The sequence below is a fragment of the Carassius auratus genome, chromosome 7, assembly GCF_003368295.1.
Source record: "Carassius auratus strain Wakin chromosome 7, ASM336829v1, whole genome shotgun sequence".
Taxonomy (NCBI): domain Eukaryota; kingdom Metazoa; phylum Chordata; class Actinopteri; order Cypriniformes; family Cyprinidae; genus Carassius; species Carassius auratus.
This window is the reverse complement of record NC_039249.1, coordinates 9,631,424-9,645,050: the sequence shown is the minus strand read 5'-3', so window position 1 is coordinate 9,645,050 and position 13,627 is coordinate 9,631,424. Positions and strand designations below refer to the sequence as shown.

The following is a 13,627-nucleotide window of genomic DNA, read 5'->3' as shown; positions in this document are numbered from 1 at the left end:
TCATGGGGAAGACTACTGACTTGACAGTTGTCCAAAAGATGACCACTGACACCTTGCATACGGAGGGCAAGACACAAAAGGTCATTGCAAAAGAGACTGGCTGTTCACAGAGCTCTGTGTCCAAGCACATTAATAGAGAGGTGAAGGGAAGGAAAAGATGTGGTAGGAAAAAATGTGTACAAGGAATAGGGATAACCGCACCCTGGAGAGGATTGTGAAACAAAACCCATTCAAAAATGTGGGGGAGATTCACAAAGAGTAGACTGCAGCTGGAGTCAGTGCTTCAAGAACCACTACACACAGATGTTTGCAAGACATGGGTTACGGCTGTCATTCCATCATGGCAATGGGTGTTTCGTTTCTGACATGCGCTGTACGAGATAGACCAATCCAGAGCCAATCACAAAGGACTGTGCCATCTGACCAATCACAGCAGTGAGGTCTCACAGAAAGGAGGGGTTTAGAGAGACGGATTTTTTGAACTGCTTCACACAAGTACTTTACGAATCATTTAGAAATGAGGTCAAATTAAATATATATATATATTTTCTTTTACCTTGCATGCATGTAAACCTTTTTTTAAGACTCATTAAACAATATTAGCAACCTTAAAAATGGCATCATAGGGGCACTTTATCATTGTCATGTGATGTACACTACCATGCCAATCCCTCCAAGAGTTGTCATGACAGAAATACACACACACACACACACGTATACAGAACAGGCAAAAACTGAAATTGACATGCAAGTTGACATGAGTTACATGATAAATCTTTTTTTTTTCTTTAGTTGTTCAGCTATATGGCAAGAGAGTTATTGTCTTTATATTTCTGTCTGTCAATATACTATATCAATAGGCGAACATTAAAAATAAAAAGTGAAGTGCATGTAGACATACTATAAGTTATCTGTTAAAACATTTAAAAAAAATCTATTTCTTCAGTTCTTCCTTCTTTTCTGAATTTTCAGATAAGTCATTCTTTCATTTTATCCTTCTCTTCTTGGCAAGAAAGCTCATGCTTTTACATGTTTGTGGTTGTTTAGTATCAAATTTGTGATGGGAACAACCCCTGGCTTGCCAGAAAAGTACACTAACAGTGGGAGCAACGTGTATCCTTACAAAGTCACGGTGACGCAAGTTTTCAATTTGCCGGTAATTGCTACAAGCTGATTTGGGGTTTAAAACTCTCAGCTGAGAAGCCAGGATGGAGTGATGACAGGACATGCTTGGTCCATGTTTGGTCACAGAACTACAATCAAACCAAAACCCACAAAACAACAGGCATTTGGTGGGGTTGGACCAAGGTATGTACGCTTTCCAACCTCTCTTCAGGAGAATCACTGTGTGAGATCATACACCTGACCAGCCTGAGCACTAGACGTAATTGGGCTATGGGAGTTTGGGACAGATGAATAAGGTGTGGTTTAGAGGATCAAAATTTAATTCAGGACAGCATATGTTAAGAAGTAGGGGGATTTTATGTTGGGTATTCTTTTAATACTAGTGGTTAAATCTTTCATCTTTTGTTTTTTGATTCGTTAAACTGAACCATATTAACTTCCTTTCTAATTTCAGTCTGGATTCACAAAGCCTTCATTGTGCTCTGGTTCTGGCTGACAGAATGTAGAACCAGAGAGTGTATACATGTCTGTGTGTAACTGTATTCAGACGTTCATTTTGGCTTATTTATGAACAATGACCTTTCTGGAGTGTGCTTTATACCATGTCCAGACCTTCCAGTGAATGGCCATCTATGTGTCTGTCCAATCTGGTAGAGTTTTTTGGGGAATAATGATTGGAAATTCACAGCATGATTCATTGACACAGCAGGGTCATGCTGGAGACTAAAATAAACTCAGGTCTGACACTGCTTAGATATTCCAGAATAAAATAACACTCAAGTCTTTCCCATAAGCACATTTTCCTCTGCAGGTAGAAAGCAGGATGATGGTTACAGTCAAAGAGTTTTGCAAGAGGTGAAGGTGGAGTTCCTTGCATAAATATACGGGTGGAGATGGAGCAACTTTCTAAAGGTTAGATCTGGATGATTGCATTGATTGTTGTTGTAGGAAATGGGGTCCATATCATAAACATCTACAATTTAGAATGATGCTGTTTGAATTCTTGGATCTTAAACTGAATGTGGAAATACAGAGAAATGACTGGTTAGAAGAGGAGGACAACCTAAAACCACAATGTACTGTAAAAGAAAATGGAGGTTCAACTGAGCGACAACCATCTTCAAGAACCACAGGATTCACATTTATTTCATATAAAATTATTCAGCACATTACATAACTGCTTCAGATTATTTGCTTCTCAAAATTTTTTGAGGTACTGTTTCATGCAAACCTTTTTAAAAAGAACAGTCATGTTTACAACACATTCAAGTAAAAACATACTATTTTCAGCAATATTTACAGTAGTATGCTATTTTATGTTCATGTATATATATCGCAGATGAAAAAGTCAGTATGCATCATGACATCACTGTGTTTGCTTCACTCCATCACTCTTAGTTCTGCGGTGTTCCTGTAGAGTAAACAAAATCTCTTCTCAGGACATGCCTGGTCATATCAACTTGTTTATTTTCCACTGTCTGTTTGTACCTTTTTATTTCAAGAATTTAGCGTTAAGTTTGTCAAAAACCACATAAGACAAAATCTGTGGGCAAATGTTGCAGATGTATGGTCCAAGCTGGAGGAGATCTAAAGCACTGCACTGCCAGCAAAATGAGAACGTTACACGGGGTTGCTTTAATTTTCTTTTTTAATTTTAATTTGCAAGTTTGAGTGGAAATCAATCTTTCAATTTTTTTTCTCAATAGTTAGCCACCACTGGAAAAAAAATGACCAATGAAACATAATTCTGATCAAAAAATTTAGAAAAGATATTACAGGTTTTCTTATTTGTGTCATACACACACAAAACAGTGGCACAATTCTACTATGTCAACGCATTGGTACCCAAAATACCATTAGTCAGCTCCATTAGTCAGGGAAGTCGTGGCCTAGTGGTTAGAGAGTTTGACTCCTAACCCTAGGGTTGTGGGTTTGAGTCTTGGGCCGGCAATACCACGATTGAGGTGCCCTTGGCCAAGGCACTAAACCCCCAACTGCTCCCCGGGTACTGCAGCATAAATGGCTGGCCACTGCTCTGGGTGTGTGTTCACTGCTGTGTGTGTACACTTTGGATGGGTTAAATGCAGAGCATGAATTCTGAGTATGGGTCATGATACTTGGCTGTATGTCATGTCACTTTCTCTCTCTAATTTAGGGGTTCAAAACTCATCCATATGTGTGTCATTTGGCCAATATAGTTGTTTTATTCGTTCATACATAGTTCTCCAGAAGTTCACACACCACCGACTTTTAAGGTTAATTTTAACCTAACAATTGATTAAAGTTTAAGTGTGTAACTTCTGCATCACTAATGGCACCAAAATGACTTGTAATCTGTTTGAGAAGCTTAACATGGCTGAATTTAACATCAGGCACTACTACTGTATATGATTGTTCAAACAATATAAGATGGACGTGAACAGAAAACTGAAACTTTTTACAATTATTTTGTGCCAAAGAAAATAACACATTTCACATTTGTGTTTGATAAATTTCTATAAATTTGTCACCTGCCCATACATTTTAAATATATGATAAATATATGTTGCAAACAGCGATGCTCAAATGAAATGTATTTTTTGAACGTTTAGTTATTTTATATAATAACTAATAACTTTTATCAAATGTGTTATATGTTCACATGTTTTAGTCAACAAATATTTTTTCTTCAAAAGTGAAAAATGTAAATATATTTTCTTGGACTGTAAATATACAGAGGGTAAAATATACTTTTTAAACCTTTAAGAGATATGTAAATATTTCAAATATATATCTATTTTTAAATATACAAAAATGGCCAACAATTATATTTACATACGTAATTATATTTTCAAATATTTATTATATTAAACAAACAAACAAATACATAGGCCATTTTTGTATATTATGAAATATATTAGAAGTTTTATTTATTTATTTATTTATTTATTGCAGATTGGGGCAAGTAAACTGAGATTAATGAGTATAGCCTGAACATGGTCTCTGTAGAGTTGCAGAGTCTGAAGTCTTGCTCTGACAAACCGCATGATGAGTCACAAAATTGTCAAGGGTCCAGAATCCAATTAGCACATCACAGCAACATATTACTGCATTTCCTATCAAATACAGCTTGTCCAAGTGACACCATCAGCACCGACATATCACCACACCCTGTTTGAGCTGCTTCTAAACATGCGTTTGATCTCCAGTCTCAACAAAACACGCTAAAAGACACATTAAGGTCACTGACAGTTTAATGAGAGTTCACCATTTTTTTGTGGTGGTGAATCTGTCAAACTGTTTTGTCTTGGTGGACACAAACTGGCCAATAATGTCCAGACAAAGACCAGGTCCAGAGGTTCATTCATTTGCTATGAGTGTCACGTCAGGTCACAACCCCTAAATCATCAGGACTCCAAATTGTAGCAGCATTATCTGGAAGAGATTTACACTGAAATAAACTTCAGATGTGCGCACCTCTCTTCACTTCCATTCATCCTCTCTTAACCGCTTGCAATTTCTTAACTGAGACATTCAGACGCGTTTCTGGATGGGCGCTTTTTTTCTGGACAGGCCCAGCGGAGGTATTGCTAATGTGAATTGGCTGAGTGGGCTAGCCAAAGTCCCTCATCCTGTGTTTTCATTGACTCTCTCTCTCCCTCCAGCCCCAGGAGAATGAGAGCTAAGCTAATTAGTGCACCACTGGTCTTTCTTCTCCTGCTGAAGTACAGATATCTGAGGTTTCATTTCTCATCTGGCTCGTTTTGCGGCCATCGCAATCAGCTGGAACATTTAAACCTCCCCGCCTGACAGCTCCCAGTGTCACTGGGAAAAACAGTACCGGGAACACAACTTCTCTTGGATCCTTAATGCCAAATGCCCAGTCACGCTAACTTAAACCACCCTGGATTTCAAGCGCAGTTCCAAAAACCTAATATGTAAATGTGAATCATGGATACTGGTAGCAGCATTGCAGTGAATAATGCTCTATTCCCATAAACGGCATTCAGGATATTCAAAATATAAAGGGAAGAACAAACATCTACATAAGAATTGTACTCACAAAATATTTGCTTGCTTATTGATAAAACTAGACTGAATTGGTTCTAAATCATCATACATTACCTATATGGCAATATGCAAATTTATGCAAAATATATTTCAAACATATGCTGCAGAGAAAAGTAAATGCATTTTTTAAAACTGAAAATACATTACAAAATCAAGTACTTCAAAGGGCAAGAGATACATTTTGGCGAAAAGCAATATTCATCATTTTAAATATACTTTAGACAATACATTTATGGCCACAGCAGTTATTACATTATTACTGCATGAACATTGATTTCACAATTAGTTCAGCTTGAGAACAGGAGGAGGGCTTCACAGGCTTTTGGTCCTCTCTGTCTGCCCAACAAAAGATAAATACGCTATGATGTCTTCTTGTTAGGATGTATGTGCAGGATAATATTTCTTCTGTGTCATTTAAAAAGATCATTAAACTGCAGGGAGCCAAGATGGTTCAATCGCGATGCGCTCAGTGTGTCAATGTCACAGTTTAGCGCCACATGTAGCACATAATGGGGTCAGCGACTGAACTTTTACAAACCCCACTGTCGGCCTCTTCTCTGATGACCTCACCGGATTTTAATGAAATATACAGCATCGCTCATTCACACACAGATACGCTCGCACACTGATCATAAGTCAGGATGACTTCACCGGTTAAGTTCACACCGATAAATTAAGCAGTACAGCAGTAAGTAGAAACTTTTGGTTGTGGTGCTGAGACAAAAATGATGTCATTTTCTACACCATTTTATTTACAAAACTGAATGGAAGCACGATGAAAATCTAATTTTCCATCTGTAATAAACTGCTGTGGTTTTATCTCCATTGTGGTTTACTTGTTAACTTATCAGGGTGCAGTATTAAACCATTAAAGGGAGAGATTTCTAAATTAGAGCACACTTAACACAAAACGTCTGGTGTTTACCCCAGGGGGGGCTCACTCTAAAGTGGATCTGAAAGGCCGTTTTCTACCGATGTCTTAAAATTATGGTCATGTAAGTTAAATATAAACCCCAAAAGGCTAATGGAATCATACTTTATTTCCATACTTAGGGTGGAAGCTGTTTTAGGCTGCCATTAATGCAGTCGTCTCCTCTGCTGGCAGGTGTCTCTTAATAGATGGGCTTTTCTTCCATCATACTGGAAACACATGTTTCATATCCATATTCTCCAATGGAGTTACGAAATATTCTGCGGTTCGGCGAAGCAGCCAAAACATTCTGCAGCGAAAAGAGTGACACGAGTGCTTTGTCTACATGCAGGAACCTCAAAGACACAAACAGAGAAGACGAGAAAAAAAAGGTAAAGGAAAAAGAGGAGAGATGTGAGAAGATAATGAAAAACAGAAAAAGTTGACAGAGCACTGACTAAAAAGAGAGAGTGTAGAGTAAAAACCTTGGGTATTTTTTATCCAGCCATCTTGGTAAAGGCCAGTCTGGAGTCAGTAATTGGATTCATATTTCAGGACGTGCGATGGGGTGATACTGATCTACAAGAAGCCCCCCTGCCAACGCCGCAAGTCAACACACGTGAAATGCTGGAGTCTCTGTAAAAATAAACACATTTGACTTGCTGTCCATGATGAAGGGGCTCCATTCAAGATCTAACATTTTTAATAAGAATTCTTTGTAAACCATGTTAGCCATTATGTGTTTTGCCAACTCGAACCACGCCCTTTCTTCAAAACCTCCGAAAACGACAGCGAACATGAAAAACAGAGAGCGTATCTGATAAAAATCAGTTTTAATGTGAGCGGTCTCTCTTTATTTTCGTTTAGCCTGAGGCATTTCTGCAGTTGTACAGTCATCTACCTCAATCAGAGCCCTGTCCACACAAACACTCTTACATGCACGCACACAGGCCCGAGCATGGACACACACACGCCTCTGGCCTTCCAAAATAAGAGCAAGAAACAGAGAATTAAACCCAGATGATGGGTGAGGAGAGAGATCGATGAAGGATTCAAGGTCAAATCTGAGGGAATTAGATATGCAGCTCTGAGAAGTCAAGGGACATGCTTGCCACTATATTTTGAGACTATATGGTGACAAACGTTCTGAGATTTTTCAGTGATGAAAATTATTTTAAATAGTCATGAAATTTCAAATAAAAGACAATAATAGTTTGAATATATATTACAGAAGCCCATTTTTTCTACATAAAAAAACACGCTTTGTATAATAAGTATATTATGAGGTAGCAGTTTATAATTCTGAGATAAAAAGTGTAATTATGACATACTAAATCATAATTGTGAGAAATGTCATAATTTAAAAATATATCAAAATTTACCAAAAGACCTGATAACAATTATGAAATTCCAACTAATTTATGATTACATTTTTCAATAATTTTCCCTGGGCTTTGCATTAGTTCAAGCTCTTACAAAGTGGGCAAAGAGTAAAACAATACAATAATTATATATAAATTATATACATTATAATATAAACAAATAATTAAAAAAACAGTTGCTGTTTGTCATTGGTGTCGCTATTAAAAAGTTTTACTTTGAAAATACACAAAGAGATATAAATATACTCAAAAGTTAGAGTTCATTTAAATGTGTCATTTGTGTTATTGTTTATCGTTTGTGAAGAACATTTTAATTTAATAATAATAATAATAAAGATTAAGATATGATATCAACACCTGGTGTCAAGTCAACATTCATAATAATGTAAAGATGGTTCAAATAGCATCAGCCTTTATGTAAAAATAATTTACTGAATTCAAAGCTTCAACATTTTTAGAGAATGATGTATGCGCATACACTCTTCTACTCACTTGTGCTTTGTTTATTCTGGGCAGCCACATTCAAAACACTCCTTACAGCATCTTGTCATCACATGCCCTTGACATGTTTGATTTATTGCTGTCAATGTGTAATTTCAGTCTATAATATGAAGCAGGAGAACAAATGACCACATATTGTCTTTTCAGTGGCCGGGAACATAATGTCTTACCCTCTGAATGACCTTTGTGTTTTCTGACTGAGAAAAGAGAAGGAAATGGGATCAGGACAGCCTTAAGGTGGTCTCTTGGAGAAGATGGGTGTTGGCATGCTTATCAGCAGCTGGTGTTAGCAGGAACAGATATGGGGCACAACAACACACTGCAGAGATTTACAGATATGCAGTGCTGAAGCGCCGTGCAGCCAAACACAAACACCTTTGTGAGCAAGCTGAGATGATGATCCGTGTCCTCTGTGTAACCCGGTCACTGCCGGAGATCCCCCATCAGGCTGGAAGCTGTTTTGCTCTCCACTGCTGTGTAACACACTGTCTGTATCAGCCTGCTTCGCTTTTATCTCCACACACTCATTACATCATCCACTTCTCTCACAGTGAGAGTGTTTCTGTTTCTTTCACTAGCTTTATTTTAGATCTGGCTTGTTTTACTCACTCACACACACCCCTCACCATCTGACTGTAATAACAATGACTTTGTCAGTAAAATACTCTCTCCCTGTCTCTGTGGACCTGCGAACATCTTTGTGGTTATCTCTCTCTCACTCTCTCCTCCCTGAGGCTGCACACAATAAACTCTGATGTAGTTGTCCAAGCAGCACTGTGAGAAGTTGCATCAGTGTGCCACAAGATATGAATCACACTCTTTTTCACTGTGCTGCCATTTAGAAGAACGCCAATACATCCGTTAGCACTGTCGTTGGGGTGAAATAACATTGACCTTAAAGAGCATCGGTTTAACTAGATCTCTGAAGTCTCTTTAGGGGTTTTCAGTAAACAATAAGAATTAGCTAAGGAGAACTGATTATTATAATTTTTCTTTTTACTTTTATGCCATTGCAGGAATGGTGAGTACTTTCGAGACTCAAGAAAAAGTGAAAAAATTTATATACTTAATAATTATATGCAGTGCTCAGTGATCACCACAAAAACACACATCTTTCTATCATTTTAAAAACATTACCTCTCACGTTAGTGCTGTTTGCTCTCTGGACAGCAGCAGATTAAACAGTCAGGGTAACTGAGAACAGACAAATTTAGAGTGTTAAAAAAAAGAGTGTGAGCTCATAACTCTCAGATTATATAATGCTTTTAATGAAGACCGTTAATGAAGCATGCATGTTATAAAATGGAATAATGTGCAAATCTTAGAAAATGTATACATAGGATTCACAATCTTTACTTAAAATTTACTGCAGTTTCTAGTTTACAGAAGTGGCAGTAAAACACTAACAATTTTTATTCCTTCGTCAAATTCTGATTATAGGGGCACGTTATCGATTAATAAACAATTATTCTTGCATTGTTCCTTGCACAATGCTCTGTTATGTCCACCCACTGTGCATGACTAGCAAACTGATACACACTGCCATATTTGTGTCAAATAACCAGCTCCATATGCATGGCTTTTTTGATGTAGCAAAATTGCTCTGTGGCTCACCTGGTACAGCATTGCACTTGCAATGTCGATGACTAAGGTACGACTTCTGTGAAACACGTGTCATGATAAAAGAGCTCAAAGACTTGTAGAAGCATTTCGATGCACGCTCATTAGAGTACCATGACGCATGTGTGCGCATTCCTCTGCTTGCAAACAAGCCGCGGTGCATCTCTACGCCAGAATGCTGCCTTCTGCTACAGCAGCACTGCACGCATGTGTCGTGAAATCATAATAAAGTCATCATTTTTGTTTTATTTGCAACCAAAAGTATTCTCGTAGCTTCATAAAATTACAGTTGAACCACTGATGTCACATGGACTATTTTAATGATGTCCTTACATCCTTTTTTTGGGCCTTGAATGTGTCAGTTGTGTTGCTGTCTATGCAAGGTTAGAAAGCTCTCGGATTTCATTCAAAATATCTTATTTGTGAAAAAAACATCCAAAGAAACATCCAAAGATGAACGAAGGTCTATGGGTTTGGAATGACATGAGGGTGAGCAACATAATAGTGATGCATTTGCAATGAGCATATTAATATATGGCTCCAAACCTCAAAAACGTATTTTTTTTTCTTCTGTGGAACACACACACAAAGAAATATATTTAGATTATTTTTGGCCCAGACAATTAATGTCAGTGGGGTCCAATGTTATTTTGGACCACATAAACATTTATTATATGGACAAAATGGTTGAAAAATTATTCAAAATACATTTTTTTCAACAGGAACAGACAGAACGTTACATACTGTAGGTTTAGAATGACATGAGAGTGTATAAATGATGATGCAAGTTTTATTTTTATTTTACTATAAAACTACTAATTTCAGTAATGTCCAGTTTAATTAATTTGATTCAGAAAACACAACACATCAATGAGATACAGTATTAAGGTCTTACTCAGCAGAGACTGAAAGAACTCGAGACTAATTCTATACCAAGTACACTCAAATAGCTGATTTTTTAAGCTCACGGGGTGCTTTCAACGCTCATCAGAAGCCCCCTATTCTCTCTATTCTCCCCCAGGGTTCTCTCAGATGAGGAACGGACAGCATCAATGGTTTTCATCTCCCCTCAATCCCTCAACAACTACTAGTTGTGCTCTGTTTGGTGCAGATGTTATGGGGGAAACACATTCTGAAAGCTTATATCCTGTTTGCATGCTTTCAATTACCAAATAAATACATATATTTTTCGCACATGTCGCAGGAATAATGGACCAAGATTCATGTTGGAATCTGTCCGATCTGATTGTCTCCCAAACAGATTGTCTCTGTTGATTTCGGGGCCGGACTACAAGCCTGCAATTGTAAGCCCTTGAAAAGTAGCCCTATAAACAATGTCTGACTTCATATGATTTTGACAACAACTATGTAACAAGTATTGTTCATATTAGGTTGTTAATAATAACAGTTAATGATGTTTTACTTACAAAGGTCAGGTAAATTATGGGGCAGTTTAAAGCACTAAGAATTTTTTTTTTTTTTTTTTTTTTTGTACAATAGAATCCAATATATATAAAGAACGTGTGGAACTAAGCACAATTAAAAGACCTTGTTATTACACATTATTAACAGGAAACTCAACAACACCTGTACTCTGTTTGCTACTGACCTGCTAACCAACCTTTGCAACTAAGGGGTTCTGTGTGAACTGCTCTCTAACAGCAAATGCAAAAGAGTTTGATATTATAATATTAGATCGGTAATCAACACAACCTATTTTTTTTCGTTCTTTTATTTACTTTAAATGCTTTCTAAAATTATGCTTTTATTTATATGTTGTATTCTTAGACTTTAAAGGGTTAGTTCACCGAAAAATGAAAATGATGTCATTAATAACTCACCCTCATGTCGTTCCAAACCCGACCAAAATGTATTTTTGATGCTTCAACAAATTCTAACTCACCCTCTGATGTCACATGGACTACTTTGATGATGTTTTTCTTAGCTTTCTGGACATGGACACAGTAGACAGTTCACACAGTTTCAATGGAGGGACTGAGAGCTCTTGAACTAAATCTAAAATATCTTAAACTGTGTTCCGAAGATAAACGGAGGTCTCACGGGTTTGGAAAAACATGCGGGTGAGTCATTAATGAAATAATGTAAACTAACCCTTTAAATGAGCTTAAACAGAATTAAAAAAACAATCTTCTTTCTCTCTTTCACTTTTATGTAAAGCCTGGGTCAGTATGGGTACAGTTTTCATAGTCATCATTAGATCTTGACTGCACAATGCACAGTCCATTTAAAAGCAGTCTAAGAAAGAAAAAAAAAAGACTGGGAGGAAAATAGAAGAATGGAAAGCTGATGTGTAAATCATTTGTCTACAGTGCTGGTGTGGTTTATCCCCATCTCTGAGCAGCGTGAAGGGGTTTATATCCAGTCTAGCCATACTGAGTCAAATTATTTTTTAGAAGACACCGGGGCAAACGTGAAATGACTGAAAAGAGAGAATGCACGTGTGTTTTAGCTTGTGTATTAAGACATCTTAAGACTCTTCCAAATCAACCACTGTTCTCAATTTACCCCCCCCCCCTCACTTTCTTTCACCATAGTTTGACCCACGAGTATCAAGACACTTAATAAAAGCAGTGACATGACATCATAGTCACACTGACGTCAAATGAGTCTAATGTGTCCAAATGCACTATTGAGAAACTAACAGAGGCATCCAGTCAAGGAGAAAAGAGAGTTTAGAAACAGATTACTCACACTAGGGAGTGACAGCGTGCGCAAGGTGCTGGCTGCAGACCCATGTCCTGTTTCCCATCACTTTTTTCCATGATGATTTTCCACCTGGTCACTGTCCGTCATTTCCTAATTGAAACAATAGAGGGCTTTTTTTATGCATTTGCACACTGACAATTCAGTTCACTGCTGTGCGTTTATGAGGTTTACTTTAAGGCTGAAATTGAGCGAAACCACTTTGTCTCTGCTTTTGTTATTTGATATGCAATTATAGGTCACATATTGCCATATTAATACATTTTGACGCTCTCAGAACGATCCATACAAATGCAAAACGACTTTCCTTCAATAAAACACATGCACTGAACTCTGTAATCAAATTCATTTTCAGATGATCTTCAGAAATGACATGTGTAAACTTGCGGTTAAGGTTTTGTGGTCGGCGTAAGGTTTGCTGTGCTTCCTCCATCTAAACCTTCTTTTCATCCTCCATCCTTTCATTTCCATGTGACAAGCCATTAATCACAGAGATGAAGAGAAAATAATTACAGTCGTGGTTAAAAGGATCAGATTTCTTCTTGTGATGTGGTTCGGAACCCAGAGAAATACATATTTTACATCTACAGAAACACTGATTCATGGTTTAGACATTGTAAAAGCAAATCAAGCATAGATTCAAATGCTTTTAGCTTTCGTAATGGTCACAGTGGCTAAGTCTACTGATAAACGGCCATGACAAGTGTTTTAAGCGGTGGAACGTATGATTTCAGGGGGCTTGTCACATAACGCCACAAAAATGTGCTGACATCATAGACCTTAAATTTCATCTGCTTTAAACCATACTGAAGTTTATCTGAGTAAAAATCCCTAGTTGGCTTGGAGAGGTGCCTGCGATGGCACAGGACTGTCTGGCTTTGATGATATCACAACCGAATTGACCCCTGATGTCATGCCTAAGATGGTCCAGACACTTAAAGAGCCATCAGTCAACCATGCTCAGCCACACAGGCGGACGTGGAGACAGAGGAATGAAATAGTGTGGAAGAGAACAAGAATATTTTCCATTTGAATTGATGGAAATTTATGAATGTGCCTGTATTCCATGCAAACCTGAGGCAGTAGGAAAGGAAGGTCACTTTGTGTGTCAGACATTCTTGGAAGGCGCTCGAAACCTCTGCGGCCTGGGGAGAGGTTTATGGAAGGGTTGTGAAATATGGCAGCGAGGTCACAAAAAGGGTGACAACTCGGGTCATCAGAATTACACCGAGCCCCAAAGTGCTGGATTAAACAGCAGCCTCTCTCTCTTTTTTTTTATTTCTTTAATTACACTCTCCCGCAGGGTCTTCGGGGA

General features: G+C 37.7%; 1 long non-coding RNA gene across 1 annotated transcript; it reads right to left on the bottom strand.

The window, feature by feature from the left end:
- Nucleotides 1–2,260: 2,260 nt before the first annotated feature.
- Nucleotides 2,261–12,407, bottom strand: LOC113105845 (uncharacterized). The gene is made up of 3 exons (XR_003292408.1): nucleotides 12,301–12,407; nucleotides 9,106–9,162; nucleotides 2,261–2,536 (listed from the first exon to the last, which is right to left on the bottom strand). It is a non-coding gene; the product is annotated as an uncharacterized LOC113105845 (long non-coding RNA).
- Between the last annotated feature and the right edge of the window lie 1,220 nt (nucleotides 12,408–13,627).